This window comes from Chrysemys picta, chromosome 16, assembly GCF_011386835.1.
Source record: "Chrysemys picta bellii isolate R12L10 chromosome 16, ASM1138683v2, whole genome shotgun sequence".
Lineage (NCBI taxonomy): Eukaryota > Metazoa > Chordata > Testudines > Emydidae > Chrysemys > Chrysemys picta.
This window is the reverse complement of record NC_088806.1, coordinates 13054600-13077957: the sequence shown is the minus strand read 5'-3', so window position 1 is coordinate 13077957 and position 23358 is coordinate 13054600. Positions and strand designations below refer to the sequence as shown.

The window sequence follows — 23358 nt, the reverse complement described above, 5'->3', positions numbered from 1 at the left end:
GCACCAGAATCTGGGACTCAAGCCCCTAGAGTGACCTCTTACCTTTATAGACCTGCTGTGACATTGTGCAGTCTATATGGTTTTATAAAAACATGATAATAAGTAAATATAATGTAACTGGAATATGCTTCATGCACAAGGTCTCTTGTAAGGTGTCATTACAAAGTTTATAATCTACTGAGTGTGATCATCCTATTTGTTTAAATGTACCACTCTTGTATGTAAAACTAGAAATATAAAATATACCTCTGAGGGCCTATTGTAATTATGTAAAGTGTGGGCCATTAATGGTGGTTTGAAATCTTGATGACTCCCATTAACCAGGACCATTGTCTGCAGATGGCTGTGTTTACCTGTTAGTCTTCCTGTATATGTGTGTGCTGGCAAGTGGGTACCACCTAAGCTGGAACAAGAGCTGTACCGAGGAAAGAATTGTGCCCAGGCCTGGAAGGTGTCCAGTCTGAGGGGAAAAAAAAACGTACTGAAGCATCTCTAAGGGTGAGATTATCTGTATTCAGTCTGATTAGACATAGATTTGCGCATTTAATTTTATTTTGCTTGGTGACTTACTTTGTTCTGTCTGTTAATACTTGGAACCACTTAGCTCCTACTTTCTGTATGAATTAACTCAAAGTATGTATTAATACCTGGGAGAGCAAACAACTATGCATCTCTCTCTATCAGTGTTATAGAGGGCGAACAATTTATGAGTTTACCCTGCATAAGCTTTATACAGGGTAAAATGGATTTATTTGGGTTTAGACCCCATTGGGGGTTGGGCATCTGAGTGCTAAAGACAAGCACACTTCTGTGAGCTGTTTTCAGGTAAACCTGCAGCTTTGGGTCAAGCAATTCAGACCCTGGGTCTGTGTTCGAGCAGATGGGAGTGTCTGGCTCAGCAAGACAGGGTGCTGGAGTCCTGAGCTGGCAGGGAAAACAGAAGCAGGGGTAGTCTTTACACATCGGGTGGCAGCTCCCAAGGGGGGTTCTGTGATCCAACCCGTCACACTTGCCCTTTCATCAAACACAGCTAATTTAAAGTTTAGCAAAGATAGTAAAGAGACCCCTTTTCAACCCTTCACCACACAAAAAGCCCGCAGTATTTGTCATTAACTATTTATTTCTACTCTCCTGGCTCCCAAACTGCTGCTTCTCCCTACTTAGGGTGATCAGATGACAGGCACTAAATATCGGGACACATGGGGTGGGGGGGTCCCCGCTGGCAAAGCAAAAAAAACCCGGAGTGCAAAATATCAGGACAAATGGTGTCTCGACAAAACATCGGTCGGGACGCGGGACAAACAACTAAATATTGGGACAGTCCCAATTTTATTGAGATGTCTGGTCACCCTACTATTGACTCATATTTAGCTTGTGATCCACTATGACCCCCAGATCCCTTTCACAGTACTCCTTCCTAGGCAGTCATTTCCCATTTTGTATGTGCACAACTGATTGTTCCTTCCTAAGTGGAGAACTTTGCATTTGTCCTTATTGAATTTCATCCTATTTACTTCAGACCATTTCTCCAGTTTGTCCAGATCATTTTGAATTTTAATCCTATCCTCCAAAGCACTTGCAACCCCTCCCAGCTGGGTATCATCTGCAAAGTTTATAAGTGTACTCTCTATGCCATTATCTAAATCATTGATGAAGATATTGAACTGATCCCTTGAGGGACCCCACTTGTTATGCCCTTCCAGCATGACTGTGAACCACTGATAACTGCTCTCAGGGAACGGTTTTCCAGCCAGTTATGAACCCATCTTCTAATAGCTCCATCTAGGTTGCATTTCCCAGTTTGTTTATGAGAAAGTCATGTGAGACAGTATCAAAAGCTTTACTAAAATCAAGATATACCATGTCTACTGCTTCCCCCTACCCACACGGTTTGTTACCCTGTCAAAGAAAGCTATCAGATTGGTTTGACATGATTTGTTCTTGACAAATCCATGCTCCATTATCTTTGCAGGTACAGAAGTTAAGCTGACTGGTCTGTAATTCCCCACCCCCTGAGCTGAAGGTCAAGATGGTGAGACCCAGCCAAAACGTGGCATCAAGGGTCAGATGAGGCTCACTGTAGGGTGCTGAAAGGAAAAACACTTCCCATGTCTCTGGAGTTTTTCACCTTCAATTGCTTGACAGGCTCCAAACACAGGAATTGCTCTTCCAGTGCAGCGATGCAGCCACCTCTGGGGTGGAACAGCCAGGTAACAGCTGTCCAGCAACACAGCAGAAGAGGTTAAACTGTGCAGTTTGAGGTTAAGCCATGAAGTTTGGGGTTTGAGCCAGCTTTGAGCAGGGACATCGCCTACCATTTGTCTGAGATCAGATCCACTTGGGATAGACACAGTGTCCATCCCACACAAGAAAACTCTCCCCACCTTGGTCTTACCAGCCATAGCCAGTTACCATTTACAGGGATACTGGTTTCCTTCTGCAGAAGAGGTTTTGGGGCCAGATCCTAGCTGGTGTCAATTGGCCATGGTGCCATTGGAATCAATGGGGCTATGCTGGGTAACTCAGCTGAGAATCTCGTCCTGGGGTTTTCAGTCATGTTTCCAACATTAGCTTCATTTTCCTCCCACTGATATTTAAGAACATAAGAACGGCCAGACTGGGTCAGACCAAAGGTCCATCTAGCCCAGTTTCCTGTCTGCCGACAGTGGCCAATGCCAGGTGCCCCAGAGGGAATGAACAGAACAGGGAATCATTAAGTGATCCATCCTGTTGTCCATTCCCAGCTTCTGGCAAACAGAGGTTAGGGACACCATCCCTGCCCACCCTGGCTAATAGCCATTGATGGACCTGTCCTCCAGGAACTTATCCCATTCTTTTTTGAACCCTGTTACAGTCTTGGCTTCACCATATCCCCTGGCAACGGGTTCCAGAGGTTAACTGTGTGTTGTGTGAGGAAATACTTCCTTTTGTTTGTTTTAAATCTGTTGCTTATTAATTTCATTGGGTGACCCCTAGTTCTTGTGTTAGGAGAAGGAGTAAATAACATTTCCTTATCCACGTTCTCCACACCACCACACCAGCCATGGTCGTATAGACCTCCATCATATCCCCTTAGTCATCTCTTTCCAAGCTGATTGAGTCCACGCTGGAGCAGGGCTCACACTGGGGTCACTGAAGGAGCCCTCAGCAATTAGCAGCTGGGACATACAGGGCAGCCTCAGCGCAGAGAGATTCCAGCCAGGCTCTGAGGGCTCCAGCTCCAGGATTCCCCCTCCCAGCTGCAGGAGATACCAGGTTAGCAACGAGCCCTCGTTCGCCAGTGGGGAAGGCATTTTAATAACCATGTCAGGTTCTCTCTGGGGCCTGAACCCATGGCCTGTGGGCCTACCCCTCTGAGCTGCAGCTGGCTGAGCTAAAGGAAGAACTGCAGTAACCCACCAGTGCCACTGTTGCTGAGACCTGGCCCAACGTGAGGCCTCATTCTTTGGAAGACAGGATTAGAGCAGCAAATGACTCATGAGGCTGGAAACAGGGCATTTGTGCTAAATAAGATCAGTCAAGAGCTCAGTAGGCTAAAAAGACAGAATAAGATAAGATAAGAGGGAGAACACCCAGGGACCTATTGACTGTGAACCAGCTAACAAGGGACAGGATACGTTAGGAATGGAGAGATGAGGTAAAGAGGAAGTCGAAACGTGGACAGAGTGTGTGGCTCAGGGTCTGGTTCCTGCTGAGTAACCAGCCAATTGTAAAATGTCAGATGCAGTGTAGAGTAAATGTGACGTGATCTGTAAATGTACATAAGGAGAATGAGTTTCTCTGGGACTCTGGAGCTGTGATGGACCCACGTCCACCCCCCCTGCGTTTGAGGCGGATCAGCTCAGCGTAGCGTTGCTGTGAGCCAGATAAAAACACCTGAGGGACAAAGTGTGGCGTGGAACTGAGTTCTCGGGAAAGAGGTCGTGGAGGGAATTCTGACAGCGAGGAGACTAATAATGTGCCAAGCAGGCTGCAGCCACTAGAGGGGGACACAGAGCCACACTGCGTTAGCCTGGCCCATCCCAGGATGCAGCAGCCCCAGCACCCACCTCCCACTCTCAGCTCCCTGAGTTCAGACGTCCAGCCCAGCTCTGAGGTGACGTGGCAGATATAGACGCCCTCATCCTGGGTGCAGACACCCCTCAGCGTCAGGGACGCATTCCCCCGGGCCAGCCCCTCCGGATCCAGCCAGGTCCGGTTCCTATAACCCTCGTCCTGTCTCGCCAGCTGCTCCCTCCCATAATAGTGACTATGAACCACCAGGGCCTCTGTCCCCGCCGGTTCCTTCTGCCAGGGGAGAGTCACGTCCTGCAGGTTCATCCCAGGCTGGGACGGGAAAAAGCAGCTCAGGGTCACATCTCCCCCGAACCAGCTACAACATCTGGTGCCGAAAAAAAAGTTGCAATACTATAGAATACTATATTCTCGTGGGGGCCCCTGCGGGGCCCGGGGCAACTTGCCCCACTTGCCCCCCACTCTGGGCGGCCCTGACTGTACTGCAAGGATCAGAAAGCACAGGGGCTAGTGAGCTCTGGACTTTGTGTGTGTGAAATACCAGCCTCACCCAGCAGGGGGTGATGTGGGGAGCAGGGCAGGACTCTGGCTGTGGGGAGTCTCTGGGACACCTGGGATTGGCCACTATTGGAAGACAGGATACTGGGCTACATGGACCTTTGGTCTGACCCAGTCTGGCTGTTCTTATGTGGGGCAGGACAGCTGGCTGTGTGTGGGGGGGGGCGGGGGTGTCCCAGCTATTCCAGTGCTTGCCTGGCTCAGCAGGGGGCACTGTGGGAGTGGGGGGGGGAGCACTGGCTGTGGAGGGAGCTCCCAGCCATTCCAACTCCAGCAGGGGGCGCTGTGGGGAGTGCGTCACGGGCACTGGCTGTGGGGTTTCTGTAAGGAAAATATTACAAGGAAATTTCCGTTACCTGTTTTCGTCTCCAGCACTGGAAGCCAGAAGCAGCAGCTAAGGAAGGAAATCATGGCCCTGGCTCCAATGTCACTGCGAGCTGCTCACCTGCTAGAAAATATTCATGTGCCCTGTTGGTTAGCGGCAGAGAGACGTGCATGGGTGACCATACACAGCTGCACACACAGGTTTTGAGTGGGAGGGGCGGGGGGGTCATTGGAGAAAGTCGCTCTAAGCAGCCCCCTCACAGCATGTCGGCCTCCAACGCACCCACACAACATCTAACATCCCAGGAGCTGTGGGAAAAGGCACCGGGGGTGGGTGCATTTTCCAGGCTGCCGGGCAAATGGAACGTGGGCAGGAGAGAGACACATAGTGAACGTTAGCGCTGCCTCCTGCTGGAGAGAATGATCAGATCTGCCCCATGCGGTGTCTCCCCTCGGAGCTGGAGGGGTGAGTCCCAGTGTGAGGAGACATCCCAGCCCCTAGGTACGAGCTCAGGGCGGCCCTGCCCACTGCTCGCCCCACGGCAATGACACGCTACTAGCATCAGCACCATCCGAGCCAGCCTGGGTTTGTCACCTCGAGATGGAAATCAAACCTCTAGCTTGCACTGTGCATGCGAGTGAGTGTGATTGAGAGACACTCAGACACTACTGTCCCCTACTGCATTGTATGCACTATTGCACCAGGTGTGTTCACCTGTGTGCCTCCAAAGTATTCGTGTCAATTAACGCCAGCCCAGTGCTGACAGCCAGTGACCTGCTTTTCAGCTGGAATTCCCCCAGCTGGGATCTGGCCCATAGGCGTTGACTTTTATTTTTCCTGGTGGGTGTTCCGCCCCGGTTCCACCCTGAGGCCCTGCCCCCTACTCTGCTCCTTCCTCTAAGGCCCCACCCTCGCTCCACCTCTTCCTGACCCCACTCCACCCCCAGGGCCCTCTGGCTGCCCTTCATTCGCTTCTCTCAGGTCCCTCCCCCAAGTCCCTCCCCCACTGCTGGCTCCTCTCTGTCCCACTCAGCACCTCCCACCAGCCACCAGACAGCTGATCGGGGGCCAGCCCTCGTGAGCACCCCTTATTTTTTTTCCATGGGTGCTTGAGCCCTGGAGCCCACAGAATTGGTGCCTCTGATCTGTCCCCATTGACTCCAGTGGGGCTACGGCTGATTGACCCCAGCTGGGATCTGACCAGAGCACCGAAGTTTTGCCACAAATTTGCATTTGCAGAGATACAATTCAGGCTGCTGGGGCTCATTGTCCGAGGTGGAGCAGCAGCGATTTGTCCATGAGAGCAGGGTGTATATTAAATATTCATTATCGTTATTATTATGTATCAGGTGTATTACGGTCATGCTTAGGAGCCCCAGTCAGAGATCAGCACCTCACTGTGCTAGGCGCTGTACATTATCTATTAGGTGTATTACGGTAGTGCTCAGGAGCCCTAGTCATGGACCAGGCCCGCACTGTGCTAGGCGCTGTACATTATCTATTAGGTGTATTACGGTCATGCCTAGGAGCCCCAGTCATGGACCAGGCCTGCACTATGCAGAACGACTGTCCTGACTCTGAAGCACTGACAACCTACATCTCAGACAAGAGCCAGCAGCCGGCCCCAGACAGGCACACGGGGCAGGACAAGCCGACAAGCCACTATCAGGCAGCGGCTCAGCACACCGGCAGCCCAGCCGCAGTCAGGGGTTTTTGCAGGGATCAGGGCAAAGCAGGGGGGGAGGGGGAGGGAGCTGAGGAAGGCTCTACAGGAGGAGGAGGAGGTGGAGCGATGGGGGGGGCAGGGTCTGCACCAAGGTGGACTATCACACACTTCACTTGCCAGAGTTTATGCTCCTTTCTAGTTTCCTCAATTGGATTTAACTTCCACTTTTACAGGATGCCTTTTTGCCTCTAACTCCCTCTTTTACTTTGTTGTTAGCCACGGTGGCATTTGTTTGGTCCTCTTCGCATGTTTTTATTTGGGGTACACATTTAAATTGAGCCTCTATTATGATGTCTGTAAAAAGTTTATTTGCAGTTTGCCTTTTACTTCCTAACTAACTTCCTCATTTCTGTGGCGTTCCACTTTGTGAAATGAAATGCTACCATGGTGGGCTGCTGTGGTTTGTGTCCTGCCCTCCCACCCACCCGAATGTTCCATTTGATTATGTTATTGTCGTTATTACCGAGGAGTTCAGCTCTATGCACCTCTTGGACCAGATCCTGTGCTCCACTTAGGACTAAATCAAGAATTGCCTCCCCCTTAGTGGGATCCAGAACAAGAAGCTTCATTTAAGGTGTCAAGAAACGTCATCTCTTCACCCCATCTGAGGTGACATGTACCCAGTCACTATGGGGCTAGTTGAAATCCCCCATTATAACTGATTTTTTTATTTTTCTAGCCTCTCTAATCTCCCTGAGCATTTCACAGTCACGATCACCATCCTGGTCTGGTGGGCAGTAGTATATCCCTACTGCTATATATTATCATTCAGACCTGGCGTTTCTAGCCATAGAGATTCTATGGTGCAGTTTGGTTCATTTAAGATTTTTACTTTCTTTCACTCTACACGTTCTTTCCCATCTAGTGCCACTCCCCCACCAGCACCATCTCTTCTGTCCTTCCAGTAGATTTTGTACCCTGGTATTACTGTCCCATTGAGTATCCTCATTCCACCAAGTTTCTGTGGTGCCTATTCCATCAATATCCTCATTTAATACGAGACACTCAAATTCACCTGGCTTATTATTTAGACTTCTAGGATTTGTGTACAAGCACTTAAACATTGTCCCTTTTTAGCTGTCTGCCATGACATGATGGAATTGAATGGGACTCTTTTTCATGTGACTGTTTCTCTACAGACAAAACAGGCTGCACCCCATGGCCCAGGGGCTCAACTCACCCACCTTGTTCTAGGCTGGCTTTCTGCAGACTCTGATCAGACCCTTCCCAACAGAGCCCCCAGCCTGCCAGCAGGGCCAGGAACACCCCTCGAATTTAAAGTGATAGCTCCCAGTTTTAACACAGTTTTCAATCCACCAAACTCCACAGGGGTAGGGCTCGCAGGAGCCTGGGGAGGGCAACGCTGCGGGAAGACCCTTGTAGAATGCCTGAGTGACAGTCCCTGGAGTGGGGATGGTAGGGTGACCAGATGTCCTGATTTTATAGGGACAGTCCCGATTTTGGGGGCTTTTTCTTATATGGGCACCTAGCGCCTGGCACCCGGCACTGCAGCAGCGACAGGTCCTACTTTGCTAAAAAAGGCCATCTGATGTAGCTAATTCAAGCAGAGAGCAGTCTCACATACCTACGGTGTGAGGAACTGCTATCTGTAGGAATTAGCTTCATCCGATTGCAGTGTTACAGGTAGCACATCCCTACAGTTTGCAATTTCTTACACATGTGTGTGTGTGAAAATGCTATCTGTAGGACCGCTCTATCTTGCTTTTAGTAAGGCTTTTGATACTGTCTCCCATGACCTTCTCATAAACAAACTATGGAAATGCTAAAGATGGAGCTAAAATAAGATGGGTGCAAAACTAGTTGGAAAACAGTTCCGACAGTAGTTATCAGTGCTTCACAAGCTGAAAGGGCAGAACGAGTGGGGTTCTCCAGGGATCAGTTCTGGATAAGTTTCTATTCCAAATCTTAATCAATGATGGAGACAATGGCATACAGAGTACACTTACCAAGTCTGTGAATGATAAGGTGCACGCACACAAACTGGGAAATGACTGCCTAGGAAGGAGTACTGCGGAAAGGGATCTGGACCACAAGCTGAATGCGAGTACTCTGGAAAGGGATCTATGCAAAAAACCAGAACGTCACTCTGGGATATCCGCTCTACTCTGCGCTGATTAGGCCTCAACTGGAGTATTGCGTCCAGTTCTGGGCGCCGCATTGCAGGAAAGGTGGACAAATTGGAGAGAGTCCAGAGAAGAGACCAAAAAAAGTAAGGTCTAGAAAACATGACCTATGAGGGAAGTAGCATCTTTAACAACAGCTGTTTCTTCCAATCTATACGTATCAATAACGGCTCCAGACAGACATTTCTACACGGAGCGATTTCACACACACTATAGTGCAAGAAGCTGCTCCCTGTCGGCACTGGCTACACCCGGGAGCAGGTTACTACAGTAGCAGTTTCTTACACTCCATTGCGTGTCCGTCACTGCTGCCAGTAGCACATCCCTACGCGGAGCAGTTTAATACCCTGCACCGACCCTAACAGCGGCTCCCTGGGGGGGCCGGACGAGACCAGTTCGGGACCCACGGGCTGTAGCCCCCCCGCCTCGTGCCAGGCTGCCACGTGACTCCCAGGCTTCCCCCTCCTGGCTCCGCCCCGCCCCGCGCACCCCGATTTGGGCTCCTGGCTCCCCCGGGGCTCTGGCTTAAAACCCACCCCGATCCCTTTGCTCTGCCCCGCCCCCCCCAGCTCCCACATGCCCCGCCCCCTGTCACCGCCTCTTGCCTCCCCAGTGCCCCAGCCCTGGAACGCTTATACCAGTGCTTCTATATCGTGATGCCAACTTTTCCCAGCCTAGCGCTACAAATTTCCCAAATCTGGTGAAAAATTCCCAGATAAAGTTTTTTATTTCAAAATCTCAAAGGAACATAATATGTGTGTTTTAAATAACTATATCATATATATTATATCCAAATTATTCTTATTCGTTGGAGATATTTCACATTTATTATAATTTGTATACGTATAGACATGTTTTTCAATTTTAAACTTATGTTACTTATACAGTCAATAAAATATTTAACACATGAGGAATAGGATTGAAATGATAGAAAATGTATTTTACACAAATTTCACTATTTTAAAAACAAAAGTATTAATAAGTACAGCATGTGCCCTGCAGTGTACTGTACATCAAAGTTCCTTTGAAAAAATAACAAGTAAACATATGATTATAAACTAAGATAAAAAAGCAAACGAAGAACAAAGAACACTCTTTTATATAATTTGCCTTATTATTATAAACTCTGAGTTTTATCCATTTTCTGACTCATGGTCTGAGTCGTCACTAGGAACATCATTACCATCATTAATATTTTTACTAGTTTGATCACTGTCATTTTTACTGTACATATTTTACAATGTAAATACAAGTGCTTAATAGTAATTACAAAATGAGAACATTTCTCGTGCTTTGCTTTCAAAGCTGACCTTATAACTACACTAGAATGGGGTGTTTTGGTTGTCATACAATTTCTTTTTTTGGTTTTTATGTCAGTTACCATGGAAAAAATTCTTTCACATGCTGCATTTGAATGCTGTAATGTGAAAACCTTTCTAGCCAGTTCAGATATATTTGCAAACATGAATTGACCGGAATAATCTAAATTCATTAACTTTCCATTTTTCTACAAGTTCCTCAGTCTCAGTTTGCGCCAAAACATTGCTGATTCTAGCAGTACATTTATCTTTCTTTAATGTTACAGCCTCAGCAATTTTGGAATCAGGGAAACATTTTTTAACTACTTCAGTGGAGTGTTCTACAGATTGAATACTGACATTGTGTTCAGCAAAGTAACAGGCCATTCTAATCTCTGCATTTGTAACTTGCTTTTCACATTTCTGTGCTTTTTAAATTTCACAATCTTGTTTATTAAACATATCATCAATTTTCTTCGTATTAGATACTGTCTCAACCCTTTGTTTATGTTTTTTACCATTAGCGTGCTTATCTAACTCACTAGTACCTGCCTGGATTTTTACATCACAACATTTGCAATAAGCTAAAAACCGATTGTTTTCTACTTTCTGCAGCATCTTTGCATTTACCTTCTTGAAGCCACGAGTCTTGAAAGACTTTTTTGAAAGTAGATGGCTTCTCTTTTGGTGGAAGTTCACCCCAAGTCTTCAATACTCTGTCGGGGGTGCTATCCCGTTGTTTTCGTTTCGACGTGGACGGATCTTTGTCTACTCCTGCAGTTCTCTTCCTTGTCTCACCAGCCTTACCGGTCTCTTTATTCATTTTTTATGTTAGATAAAAAATGGAAAGAGATCTCTGAAATAATGGAATGCGATAATCAGTATAATGTATATTTCAATTTATATTTAAATCAAAGAAGGGAACATATTATATATTATTACCTAACACAGTAGGCGAAGATATTTAATATTTGCCTTGAGGAAGGTGTTGTTGCAAATTTATGAACAGCCGAACGCTCTGGTCCACATTCTCTGTGCAACTGCAAGAACGAAATACAAAATTATAGAGATTTAATGACAGATAAAGAAACTAATTATAATCAGTAAGTATTGCAATATATTTAATTATTGGAAGGAACCTTACCTAGAAGATAAATTTGATAACCATCTCCTCATTACCCGCCAGCCAGCTGTTGCTGAGGTTGGTTTGTTGTGAGTGCATGTGTGCACTTGTCACTTCACGTGTGCCGTCATGATATAGTACATTGAAGCACCACCAATCAGAGAGCAGCACAGCCTGATTATGAAAATCACGTGACAAATATTCACCAATCGAAGAACGCATTTTGAGGGAAATTTAAAAGAAGGGCAAATATTTTACTTTTTATGAAAACTTCCCAGGATTTTTGAGATTTGGAAAGTCTTTTACTTTTTATGAAATTTTCTCAGGATTATTTAGGTTTTGAATAAAAATTCCCAATTTCCCAAATTGAAATATTTTACTCAAAAATTCCCAGATTTGGGGAAATTTCCCAGGCTATAGAAGCACTGTCTCTAGCCTGGGCAGGGGGCGGGGCCTCTGAGGGGAGGAGGCGAGGCTGACACTTCACTGAGGAGCTGCAGGGGGTGGGGCCACAGAGAGTGGCAGGGACTCATGGTGACAGGGGGGGGCGCAGCAGCCACAATCTTGTCTACTCCACCTCAGCCCCCCCCCCTCGCCCCTGGGAAGAGGCTGGTGCTGTCCCTGCTGGCCACAGCTTTTCACTTCTCTCTGGGAAACACTTTTTGTGTATTACCCCGACTGGCCACCGGGTGTCACTGCTGCTTCAGGGTGGATGTACTCTGTGCCTTACCCCGACTGGCCACCGGGTATCATTGCTGCTCCAGGGCGGATGCGCTCTGTGCCTTACCCCGACTGGCCACCGGGTGTCATTGCTGCTCCAGGGCGGATGCGCTCTGTGCCTTACCCCGACTGGCCACCGGGTATCACTGCTGCTCCAGGGCGGATGCGCTCTGTGCCTTACCCCGACTGGCCACCGGGTGTCACTGCTGCTCCAGGGCGGATGCGCTCTGTGCCTTACCCCGACTGGCCACCGGGTGTCACTGCTGCTCCAGGGCGGATGCGCTCTGTGCCTTACCCCGACTGGCCACCGGGTGTCACTGCTGCTCCAGGGCGGATGCGCTCTGTGCCTTACCCCGACTGGCCACCGGGTGTCACTGCTGCTCCAGGGCGGATGCGCTCTGTGCCTTACCCCGACTGGCCACCGGGTGTCACTGCTGCTCCAGGGCGGATGCGCTCTGTGCCTTACCCCGACTGGCCACCGGGTGTCACTGCTGCTCCAGGGCGGATGCGCTCTGTGCCTTACCCCGACTGGCCACCGGGTGTCACTGCTGCTCCAGGGCGGATGCGCTCTGTGCCTTACCCCGACTGGCCACCGGGTGTCACTGCTGCTCCAGGGCGGATGCGCTCTGTGCCTTACCCCGACTGGCCACCGGGTGGCACTGCTGCTCAAGGGCGGATGCGCTCTGTGCCTTACCCCGACTGGCCGCCGGGTGTCACTGCTGCTCCAGGGCGGATGCGCTCTGTGCCTTACCCCAACTGGCCGCCGGGTGTCACTGCTGCTCCAGAGCGGATGCGCTCTGTGCCTTACCCTGACTGGCCACTGGGTGTCACTGCTGCTCCAGGGCGGATGCGCTCTGTGCCTTACCCCGACTGGCCGCCGGGTGTCAGTGCTGCTCCAGGGCGGATGCGCTCTGTGCCTTACCCCGACTGGCCGCCGGGTGTCAGTGCTGCTCCAGGGCGGATGCGCTCTGTGCCTTACCCCGACTGGCCACTGGGTGTCACTGCTGCTCCAAGGCGGATGGCCTCTGTGCCCAGAATACGCCCCCATCCCCCGTTTCTTCCAGTACTGCATCCCTACGGCACTACCCTGGCCCCCAGTAGAAAAAATTCCAGTAATAAATAATTGGTTGAAACGTAATTCTGTGTATTTGTTAATTGGTGGGAGTGGCCCTGTGGCTGCCAGGACTCATGACTACAGCTAACAGTACATGCGTATCCTTGAAGTGTTTTCAGTGTCAGGGCAAGAACAGGCCAGATTGAGTCAGACCAAAGGTCCATCCAGCCCAGTGTCCTGTCTGCCAACAGTGGCCAATGCCAGGTGCCCCAGTGGGAGTGAACCTAACAGGCAATGATCAAGTGATCTCTCTCCTGCCGTCCACCTCCACCCTCTGAAAAACAGAGACTAGGGACACCATTCCTTACCCATCCCAGCTAATAGCCATTAATGGACTTAACCTCCATGAATTTATCCAGTTCTCTTTTAAACCCTGTTATAGTCCTAGCCTTCACAGCCTCCTCAGGCAAGGAGTTCCACAGGTTGAATGTGCGCTGTGCGAAGAAGAACTTCCTTTTATTTGTTTTAAACAGGCTGACCATTATTTTCATTTGGTGGCCCCTAGTTCTTATATTATGGGAACAAGTAGATAGCTTTTCCTTATTCACGTTCTCCACAACACTCATGATTTTATGCACCTCTATCATATCCCTCCTTAGTCTCTTCTTTTCCAAGCTGAAAAGTCCTAGTGCCTCTTTAATGTCTCCTCATATGGGACCCGTTCCAAACCCCTAATAGTTTTAGTTGCACTTCTCAGAACCTTTTCTAATGCCAGTATATCTTTTTTGAGATGAGGAGACCACATCTGTACGCAGTATTCAAGATGTGGGCATCCCATGGATTTATATAAGGGCAATAAGATATTCTCCGTCTTATTCTCTACCCTTTTTGAATGATTCCTAACATCCTGTTTGCTTTTTTGACTGCCGCTGCACGCTCTGTGGACATCTTCGGAGAACTATCCACGATGACTCCAAGACTCCAAGAGTGATGGCAACAATGAGGAGGGAGGCGTCTTCGAGCCGGCAGGTCTCGTCCGTTTCTCCCTTGACACTTGGGCGGAGGCGGGAAGGGAGCAAAATGTGCCCGGCTGAAGGTTTTGCCCTTGGCCTTGAGAATTAAGCCCGAGCCCCCAGCATAGCTAGGTGGGGGTTGTCCTGGGCTCTGTGGGGGGACGGCTGAGCTGGGAGAAGGGGCAGACTAGGGGAATTTGTCTCTGATAGATAAGGTCTCTGATATATATAAGCAGGAAGCTCTAGGTCACATGCTGGGGGTGACAGTGGGTTTGAGCTGGGGCAGCAGCAGCAGGGGAGCAATGTGAGGAGAGCGGGGGGGGGGTTCACTTGGTAAAAATGAACCTGCCAAACCTCTTCCTCTGCTGGAGCAAAAGCCTCATTTATCTCCTCAACTCCCCTCCATTAAAATATCTGCCTCTCCCCGGCGCTGAGACACCCCCTCACTCCTATGGAGATTTGTAATTGTTCTAACTCTGCCTTGGCTTTGTCCAAACAGTTTCCCCAGAAAAATTATCCAGGACATTTAAAATGAGAAAAACAAACCAAACTAAATGAAAACCAGAGACACCCCCACCCCACACAGTTTGGGTCTGAATTTATCTACTGAAATTTGAAGACAATAAAACTCATCCCTCTGTTGGCCAGAAACCAAAGCTAGACCTCCCCCGCTGTGTCTGTGACTTCTGCTACCAAACCACCAATGCGCTAACTCCTCCTGGGAGACATTTTTCTGCACAATACTGCAGCTATTCCAGTTATTGACTCCAGGAAACATTTTCCTTAGCCTGGTTCCATGTGTCACCGGTTTCTCTAGCAAAGGTCAGTCCCTGGCCCTGTGGTCCCACCATCCTCATTCACATCAAGCTTCCAGTTCAAAATCATTTCCCATTCCTGCTCTGTGGGAGGGGAGACTTCAAAGCGCTCTCAGTGCGACTGCAAAGAGAACAAACCCCAAATCCCCCCTGTGCTTTGGGAGCCAGGTTTGCTGTGTGAATTCTGGATTTCAGATGATTTCAAGCCTGGGCATTGTGATTATTTACCAGTTTATCTGGCATTGGGGCATTATTGTGCTCACAGCTGTGATGGCCGAGTGGTTAAGACATTGGCGTCGAAATCCAATAGGGTTCTCACAGCGAGGCCTGTGTTTTAGCCAGTCTCTAACCTGGGCAATTCCTCTGTACAAACCCCTGAAACACTCTCAGTTCTGCCAGTGATCAGCTGTTCATTGGTGTGCAGGAGGCACTGGCAGAGGTGGGGGAGGGAGAGGAATGGGGCAGGAAAGGGCAGGGCCTGAAGAGACAGGACAGGGGTGGGAGCTTGGGGGAAGGGGTGAATGGGGGCAGGGCCTGGGGTGGAAAGGTGGGGATCTGTCCTGGGCCCTGCACCCCTCTAGGGACGGCCCTGAGGGGAAGCTCTGACTATTACAGTGACAATAAAACAGACCAGCATTGCGGGGCAGACTGCAGGAGATCAGGACTCACCAGGTCTCTTCTCTCCACCAAGGTGAGCCAGACACTGCTCTCTCCTGGCTCTCATTCTAGCAGCTGGATAAGGAGCCATTTCCCCACAGGAAGTGCATTGAGTGCCCCTGTGGTGCTGGGGTGGCTGGCGCTGCTGCTGGCTATGGGGGCTGGCAGGGGGGTTGATGTCTGCACAGACTCTCAGCTGCCAAGCTGGAGGGGGCACTTGGGACCTTACCAGACTGGCTCAGTGAAGGCGGGGGATTGACAGACCAATACAGACGCTCTCCAGGGGCAGCATCCGCCCATGCAGCCAGGCAATGAGCATTGCCCACAGCCTGGAGCAGACGGGGAGGTGGCAGCTGCTGTTCCAGCTCCTCGGGGACAGGCCCTGTCAGCCAACGGACACTTCTTACTCACCACAGCTAAGGGCGTCGGGTTCCTCTCGTGGGGGTGTGGAGCAGCCGTTCCTTTTCCTGTTCGCACTCCTCTGCAGTGTAAAAATCGGGGAGGGGAGGCAGAAGCCCCACTTCCCTCCCTAAATGACGCCCAGTGGGGGAAGCCAGGACAACAGGGTGGGGCGGCAAGTGGTGGTCAGACTCTGGCCACCAGGGTCTAGTTTAGATCAGGGTCCAGCTCAACTTCTTCCCCGCGCCACTGGCCCCCAGTCCCCTTCCGCCACCAGGTCAACCCGGGAGCTAAGGCAGGAACGGGGTGAGGAAGCAAGTCAAGCTGAGCAAGGCAGGCAAAAGCGAGTCTTGTCTTCCTGTGCCGCTCCCAATGACGTCCTTTTTGTGTGCCATGGCTGCAAAAACCTCCCGGACAGAGAAGCAACAGGCCAAAAAGGCCCCATGCAGCTGCTGAAGTAGCTCAGTTGGGCGAGCGTTAGACTGAAGATCTAAAGGTCCCTGGTTCAATCCCAGGCTTTAGCAGCCCTCTCTGTGCAGGAGTGGCTGGTTCTCTGGGAGCGCAGCCGCACCTTTAGCTGAGGCAAGTCCCTCATTTTGAGCTCCCCAGCAGGACAACAGAGCGTCGGCTATGGCTCATAGTTGGCCCACCTGACCGTTAACAATGAGGGACCGGAGCTGTCTTTCCCACAGGATTTATTGCTCAAGCCAAAATGGCGGGAAGAGAGTGAGGGAGCATGGCCCTCGGAGAGGTGCCAGAGGACGCAGGGACTGGGGACGAAAGCTCCTCTGCACAGCTGAGCGAGGGCAGTACTGGGGAAGGGGTATCTGTGAAAGTGGCCATGTGGAGTGGGGCAGGAATTCGGGGGCCCAGGAGGAGGCGCTTGATGTTCAGTGCCTTGGAGCAGCTGGACTTGGACATGGTGGGTGTTCAGGAAATGCACATTAATGACTTTAGGGCAGATCGATGGGCAGAGGGCGATTGGAGGAAAGACCCGTCTTTTTGGACCTCCAGGCCAGGGAAGAACGATGGGGTTGGACTTTTGTTCTTCACATTCGTGGAGCGAGTACAGAGGTGGTGGAGCTTCGACCAGGGAGGACATTAATGGTGGACTTTGTGCTCCGTGGCACTGGTTACCACTATATTAGTGTTTATGGTCCCCAGTTAAGGCATGAAAGGAAAGATCAATGGAAGGAACTGGCTCCCTTCCTCTGGAGCGCACGCTGTTTGGTATTGGGGGGGGATTTTAATTGTGTCAGCTGGCCTGAGGACCACTGGTCCCGTTTTCCAACTGTCAGAGGAAACGTTTTTACAATGAGCACTATCTGGCGCAGGTCTGTAGCGAGGCTGGCTTAGAGGACGTGTTTCTCCGTAGTGGAACCAGTGGAGGAGGGCGGTAGCCTCCTATTCCTCTGACCCGAGCTCACACCAGCCGCAGATGGGGAACACCTTTCTGCGGGGATGGGCCAGGAGTTTCATTGACCGGATTTACGTGAAGGAGAGCACGTCGACAGCCCAGTGCAGGGTGGTGCCAATGGACACTTCGGATCACGCAGCTCTCACCGTGTGCTCAATGTGGGCAATTCCCTGACCCACGGCAGAGGATATTGGAAGCTGAACATCTGGAGCTTGCAAGATAAAGGGGCGGGGCAGAGAGACCTGGTGCTGTTGGCAGAACGGGAAAGTATCAGAGGGTTCTATGGCAACCAGGGGTTGGTGGGAGTCGGGAGGGAGGAGTTGGCGGCTTTGTTCCAGCCGTCGGGCAAACACCACAACATTAAAGAAACCAACGGTGCCAAGTCCTGCAGCATCACCTGTGGGATTTCCACAAGAGCATCCAGACAGGGGAGCCAGTCAGCGTGTGACTGTACGACTGGATCAAGCGACAGCTGGCCGAGTTCCGGGAGATGAGGCTACAGCTGGCCGATTTGAGCAGGACCACCGAGTGAAGGGAGGAGCCGCCTCTCCTGACATTTTTGCACCCTGCAGGGAACAGAGACAAGGCAGGGGGATGCGGAGACTCAGAGCAGGACCCGCGGATCCGGTAGAGCAGGACTATAGTCATTGGAGGAGGAGAGAGAGTCCTGCGAGAGGAAGCTGCTGGTGGGAAGCAAGAAGTGCAGAGTGCAAGCCAGCCAGCTGAGAGTCACAGGGGTCCAAAAAAGGAAACGGCACCAGGTCCTGTGGTGTAATGGTCAGCACTCAGGACTTTGAATCTGGAATCTGAGTTCAAATCTCAGTGGGACCTCCTAGAGCTATGTTGGTTTGCTGCAAAGCCCTGGAGCTCAATGTGTTTGGTTTCCCTGTATCTGGATGCCCCAGAGTGAGGTTTTTTCCCTCCTGCTGGGTGACTGACCCACTGAAGATAGGTCTTTGGTCCAGCTGGTTCAATGGGCTGACCACTATAGGTTGGGGTTCTAGAACTTTACAGTCTGGCTAGAGATTCCTGCGGGTTGACCTGAGGATTGTGTTTCTCGCTGCTTCACCTGATACCCACAAGTTTGGTCCTTGTACCTGCAGCTGCCACCCTCTTCCTCTTGCCCACACGGCGTTTGAAGAAAGGTGTGCCAGGGCCAGGCTTCATAGTCAGGGAGAGGCAGGAGGGAGGAAGAGTCCCAGGCTGGAGCCCAGCACACCTTTCCTCCTCTGGGCACCTAGAACAGAGGTGGCTGGTGCTGACAGCTGCAAGGGAAGGCTTAAAAGCCACAGAGCAACCGAGGGAGGTGTGACGATGCGGTTCTGGCGGGACCCAACTGAGAGTGCCAGTTCAGGACAAATCGCTTAAAACAGGGCAGTTACAGCCCTAGGCTGGGGGTTTTCCACCTCTAGGACAAACCAAACCAGCCAGACAAAGAGGACTTTGGTCTCACCCCACTGGCTAACCACAAGTCACACAAGCTATTCCCTTAGACACTCCAGTTTCCCAGTATCACCACCAGTGCCACTCGTTATGGGGACAAATGGTTATGAAAACCAATACCCCATTAAAAGAAAAAAGGTTCTCTTGATCTCAAAGGACCAAGCCCCAGACCCAGGTCAATATACAAATCAGATCTTACCCACAAATCACGCTGTTGCCAGTCCTTTAGAATCTAAAATCTAAAGGTTTATTCATAAAAGGGAAAAGATATAGATGAAAGTTAGAATTGGTTAAATGGAATCAATTACATACAGTAATGGCAAAGTTCTTGGTTCAGGCTTGTAGCAGTGATAGAATAAACTGCAGGTTCAAAATCAAGTCTCTGGAATGCACCCCCACCTGGGATGGGTCCTCAGTGCTTTGTGTAGAGCTTCTGTTTGTAGCAAAGTTCCTCCAGAGGTATGAAGCAGGATTGAAGACAAGATGGAGATCAGGCATCAGCCTTTTATAGTCTTTTCCAGGTGTAAGGACACCTCTTTGTTCTTACTGTGGAAAATTACAGCAACATGGAGTCTGGAGTCACAGGGGCCAGTCCCTGCATACTTTGCTGAGTTGCAAGGCGTATTTGCCTTCTCCCAATGGGTCAATTGTATAGCTGATGGTCCTTAATGGGCCATCAAGCAGGCTAGGCAGAACTAACACCAACTTGTCTGGGATGTTTCCCAGAAGCATAGCATAAGTTTGAAATACAGACAGTATAGAGCCAATATTCATAACTTCAACTACAAAAGTGATACACACATATAGACAGCATAACTATAATAAGCAAACCATAACCTTGTCTTAGACACCTCATTTGACCCCCTTTATACAAGATTTGGTGCCACTACAGGACTTTGGTTGCAACCATGTCCTATATGGTCCCAGATTATGTCAATAAAGACACAGGAGGGGAAGAGGAGGGGAGGACCATGCTTATGTGTGGCCAGTAGGCAGCCACAAAGACACCCGGCCAGCCTGCTCCCTGGAATGCCAACTCCCCACTGAAGGCCACCCACAGACCAGCATTCATTCTGCAGCCAGCATCACAAGGTGGTAGGAAAGCAGGGCCAGCCCCCCGGTGGGGCTTCTTACCGTTCCCACTCACGGGGCTCCTTTTGGCGGTGGGGCACATTACACTGGGCAGTGGCCTTTTGCCTCAGGCTCTTAAATCCAGACACCAAAAGCTCATTGGATGTGCCCCTCCCTTCACTGCACCTCACTCCCAGCTGCTGTCTTGGGTCAATGAAAACCCAGAGTTCCAGCTGCAGAGTTCACCTCTCACCTACTGGGGGGAAAGCCCCTTTCTCCCTCCGCTGTCCGGACACATTGCCGGTCACTTGCCGTTCCACCCTGTCACTGCGCTGCTGGCCACCCTCTCTCCTCTGGGATGTCTTGCAGTCCCACCAGGAGCGGCGCAGGCTCCCTAAAAGTAGGAGCCACCAGAGCCCGAACGGTGGCCCCATCCCTTCCACTCGAGGCCATGCCCCTGCACCACCCCTTCTCCCCAAGGCCCCGCTCCTACGCTGCCTCTTCCCCCCAAGACCCTGCCTCCCACTCATTGCTCTCCGCCCCCTCCCCACCCTCACTTGCCCTTACGGTCATTACAAAGTGGTAAGGCAGAGCCCTCCTGGGATGTTGTTCCCCCCTGTTCAAGCACCCCTGGGTCCCTGCACTTCACACAGCTCTCACTGATTTCAGCTGTTAGTGAGGGAGCCTCACTGCTAGCGCAGACTGGGCAGTTTCTTGCATGAGAAACACTGTCCCAAAGCAGAACTAATGCTTAGAGCTGGTTATCAGTGATTTCAGATCTGTTGGCAGCAAGACTCTACACGGAGTCTTAATCAGCTCTGTTATTACACAGAGAAGAACAAAAGGGTGAAATGGTGCCTGGAAGCCTTCAGAAGAATCCACTCCACCAAGCACCAACACTTGTCGCTACCCGCTCTCAACTCCACTGAGAATGTTTTGGGGTCACTCCTTGCCTTTATCAACCTAGGGGCCTGGGACAACAGCAATTAACCGGTGCGCAGCGCCCCCACCTCACCAAGGCTCAGGGCGCACAGCACGCAAACAGCTTCCTGCACTGAAAGCGCCTCCGAGCCCCCCTCGCTCCTCCGGCTGTGTCGCCGCCCCCCCCATGGCTCCTCCGGCTGTGCTGCCCCCTCTTGGCTGCAGGAGCCCAGGGCCTGCCCGGCAGGTCAAGCTTCAGAGCGAAGCGTGGGCCCCGCCCCCGGCACCATGGTAACCCCTAGGCGCCACTTTTGGAAAATGTGCACCCCGCTAGCTACGCTACTGCCCTACAGAGAATTCTTTCCTGGGTGCTGTCTGGTGAGTCTTGCCCACATGCTCAGGGTTTAGCTGATCGCCATATTTGGGGTCAGGAAGGAATTTTCCTCCAGGCCAGATTGGCAGAGGCCCTGGGGGTTTTTCACCTTCCTCTGCAGTGTGGGACACGGGTCACTTGCTGGAGGATTCTCCGCACCTTGAAGTCTTTAAACAACGAGCTGAGGACTTCAATAGCTCAGACATAGGTTAGGGGTTTGATACAGGAGTGGGTGGGTGAGATTCTGTGGCCTGCATTGTGCAGGAGGTCAGACTAGATGATCATAATGGTCCCTTCTGACCTTAAGTCCATGAGTCTATGAGCTCTGATACCGCAGAGTGTTTACCCCACGTCTCCCTTCCCAGCTTTGACACCGGAGAGCCTTGCCTGTATCCCTGTTCCCCATTCCCCGTTCCCGTCCCCCCCGTTAGCAAACATGATTCCAATTTCCCCTTCCACTTCCTGATTGACCCCAGTTTATACAGTAATATTCTCAGCTATACCGTAACCAATCATTTTACTGAAATTTAATTAGCCAATTCTAACATATTGTAACATAATTCTCTAACCAATTATATCCCACTACCCTAATTAACTTACACTTAGCAAAATTAATTCTACAGCAGAGAGAAACAATTAGAGAACCAGACAGACTGACAATAGAAAAGTGGGGGCCATGAAGATAAAACACAGAAATGAGGGTTTCACAACCACAACCATTGAGACCGGATGCTCTCTTAAGGTCTGTTTCTTTATCTGGTGGTGATGGGCACTATCGGGACAGGATCATCTTCCTAACAGCCCAACAGCCCCTTAGTTCAGTGTGACGGGTTTGGGATGTGAGGACGTGACTGGTCGCTTCCCAGCTTATGGCTGCCCCTGCTGCTTAGCCAAAGGCCTTAGCCTGAGAACAAGACCTCAGACTCTCCTAGTGAGACAAGGCCCAGACACAGGCGGACTGTGATTTTGGTTCTTTGTTTTATACCCTGTCACTAGCTAAGTGATAAAAATACACCTAAGATCTTCAAGTCTAGGCCTGTACAGGCAGCCTGAATATCTCTATTCTAACAGCCATCAGTCCTGGGGCAGGATGATCCTTGTAGCTCACTGAGTGGGTGGTGGGCTGAGCTTCCCCCCGGCTGGAGCTTTTCAGGGATGAGATTTTGATGAATTGCAACAAGACGAAAATCTCTCCTGTTCCTGTTTGTCGCCTTTTGCCCTTCTTGTGCCCCCCTCAGCCTCTGTTCTCCCTGATAGGGGCGATGCAGAGCCAAGCCCCAGTCTTCCTGAGTCATAGAGTCTGTATCCACCTCGGAAATATTGCCATTGGAGAGTATGGCTCCCACCTCTTCCGTAGAGGGACTGCAACAGCGGCTCCCCAGTTGGGTCTGGGGGCGTCAGAGATCCAGGCTATAGGGTGCAGGTGATATAGGGCCTATAAGTCCCCTGCCTGAGGGGAGGCCAATGCATGAGGTGGGCCATAAGCACCACAGGTTTTAACCCTGTCTGCTTCCTTCCCCATAGCTCTTATTTAGATTATATTGAAGTACACCTATAGCTGGGGATACGGATTTGTGGGCACAGCATTGTGCAGTGGGCTTCCAAGACAGCCTGTAATTCAGCCAGGGGTTTGCAGCTGGGCCTTGGGATGGAGGAGATTTTCTCTCCGCACAGCAGATGGGGGATGCGCTGGGACCAGCTCCTGGCTCTTTTTTTGTGAGCTGGTTCCCGTGAGGACACACCAGACATCACTGCTATCTACCTAGGGGAGAACCGCCTGGGAATGTGCTCCAGGCCCGGCTGATTTGGAAGTTGAACAGGATAGTGGACAACACAGCAATGTGGGGCTACGTCCCTGAGAAAACAAAGGTGGGGGGTAAGAGCAGGGACGAGAACTAGAGATGCGGGAGGAGAAAGGGTCTCGAGGGAGGGAGCAGCTGGAGAGAACCAAGGAGTGCAGTGGACAAGTCGCCGTGTGAATACTGGTGGTCACAGGTGCTCTAGAGAAAAGCCAGAGCCAGCAGGTCCTGTGGTGTAATGATCAGCCCTCACGACTCTGAATCTCGCAATCCCTGGTAAGATCTTCTGGAGCTGTGTCGTATTGCTGCAAAGCCCTGGAGACCCTGCTGCTCAGCATCCCACTTGTACAAAAGTCTCTCTTTTCCCTCCTGGCTGGCTACTCATGCCTGCTCAAGGCAGATCTCTGTTCCAGATGGCCCCATGCTATTGAACTTGAGAGTCCAGCTAGAGATGCCTTCCATCCTTTGGGTTGACTTATAGCTGCATT

The 23358-nt window shown here is 50.7% G+C and overlaps 1 protein-coding gene and 1 non-coding gene across 2 annotated transcripts in view; both read left to right on the top strand.

The window, feature by feature from the left end:
• Window positions 1-23358, top strand: part of LOC135976036 (nascent polypeptide-associated complex subunit alpha, muscle-specific form-like) — a 1165876-nt gene that overhangs the window by 739903 nt on the left and 402615 nt on the right. The gene's annotated exons all lie outside the window — the stretch shown is intronic.
• TRNAF-GAA (transfer RNA phenylalanine (anticodon GAA)) lies at window positions 16298-16370 on the top strand. The gene has a single exon. It is a non-coding gene; the product is annotated as a tRNA-Phe (tRNA).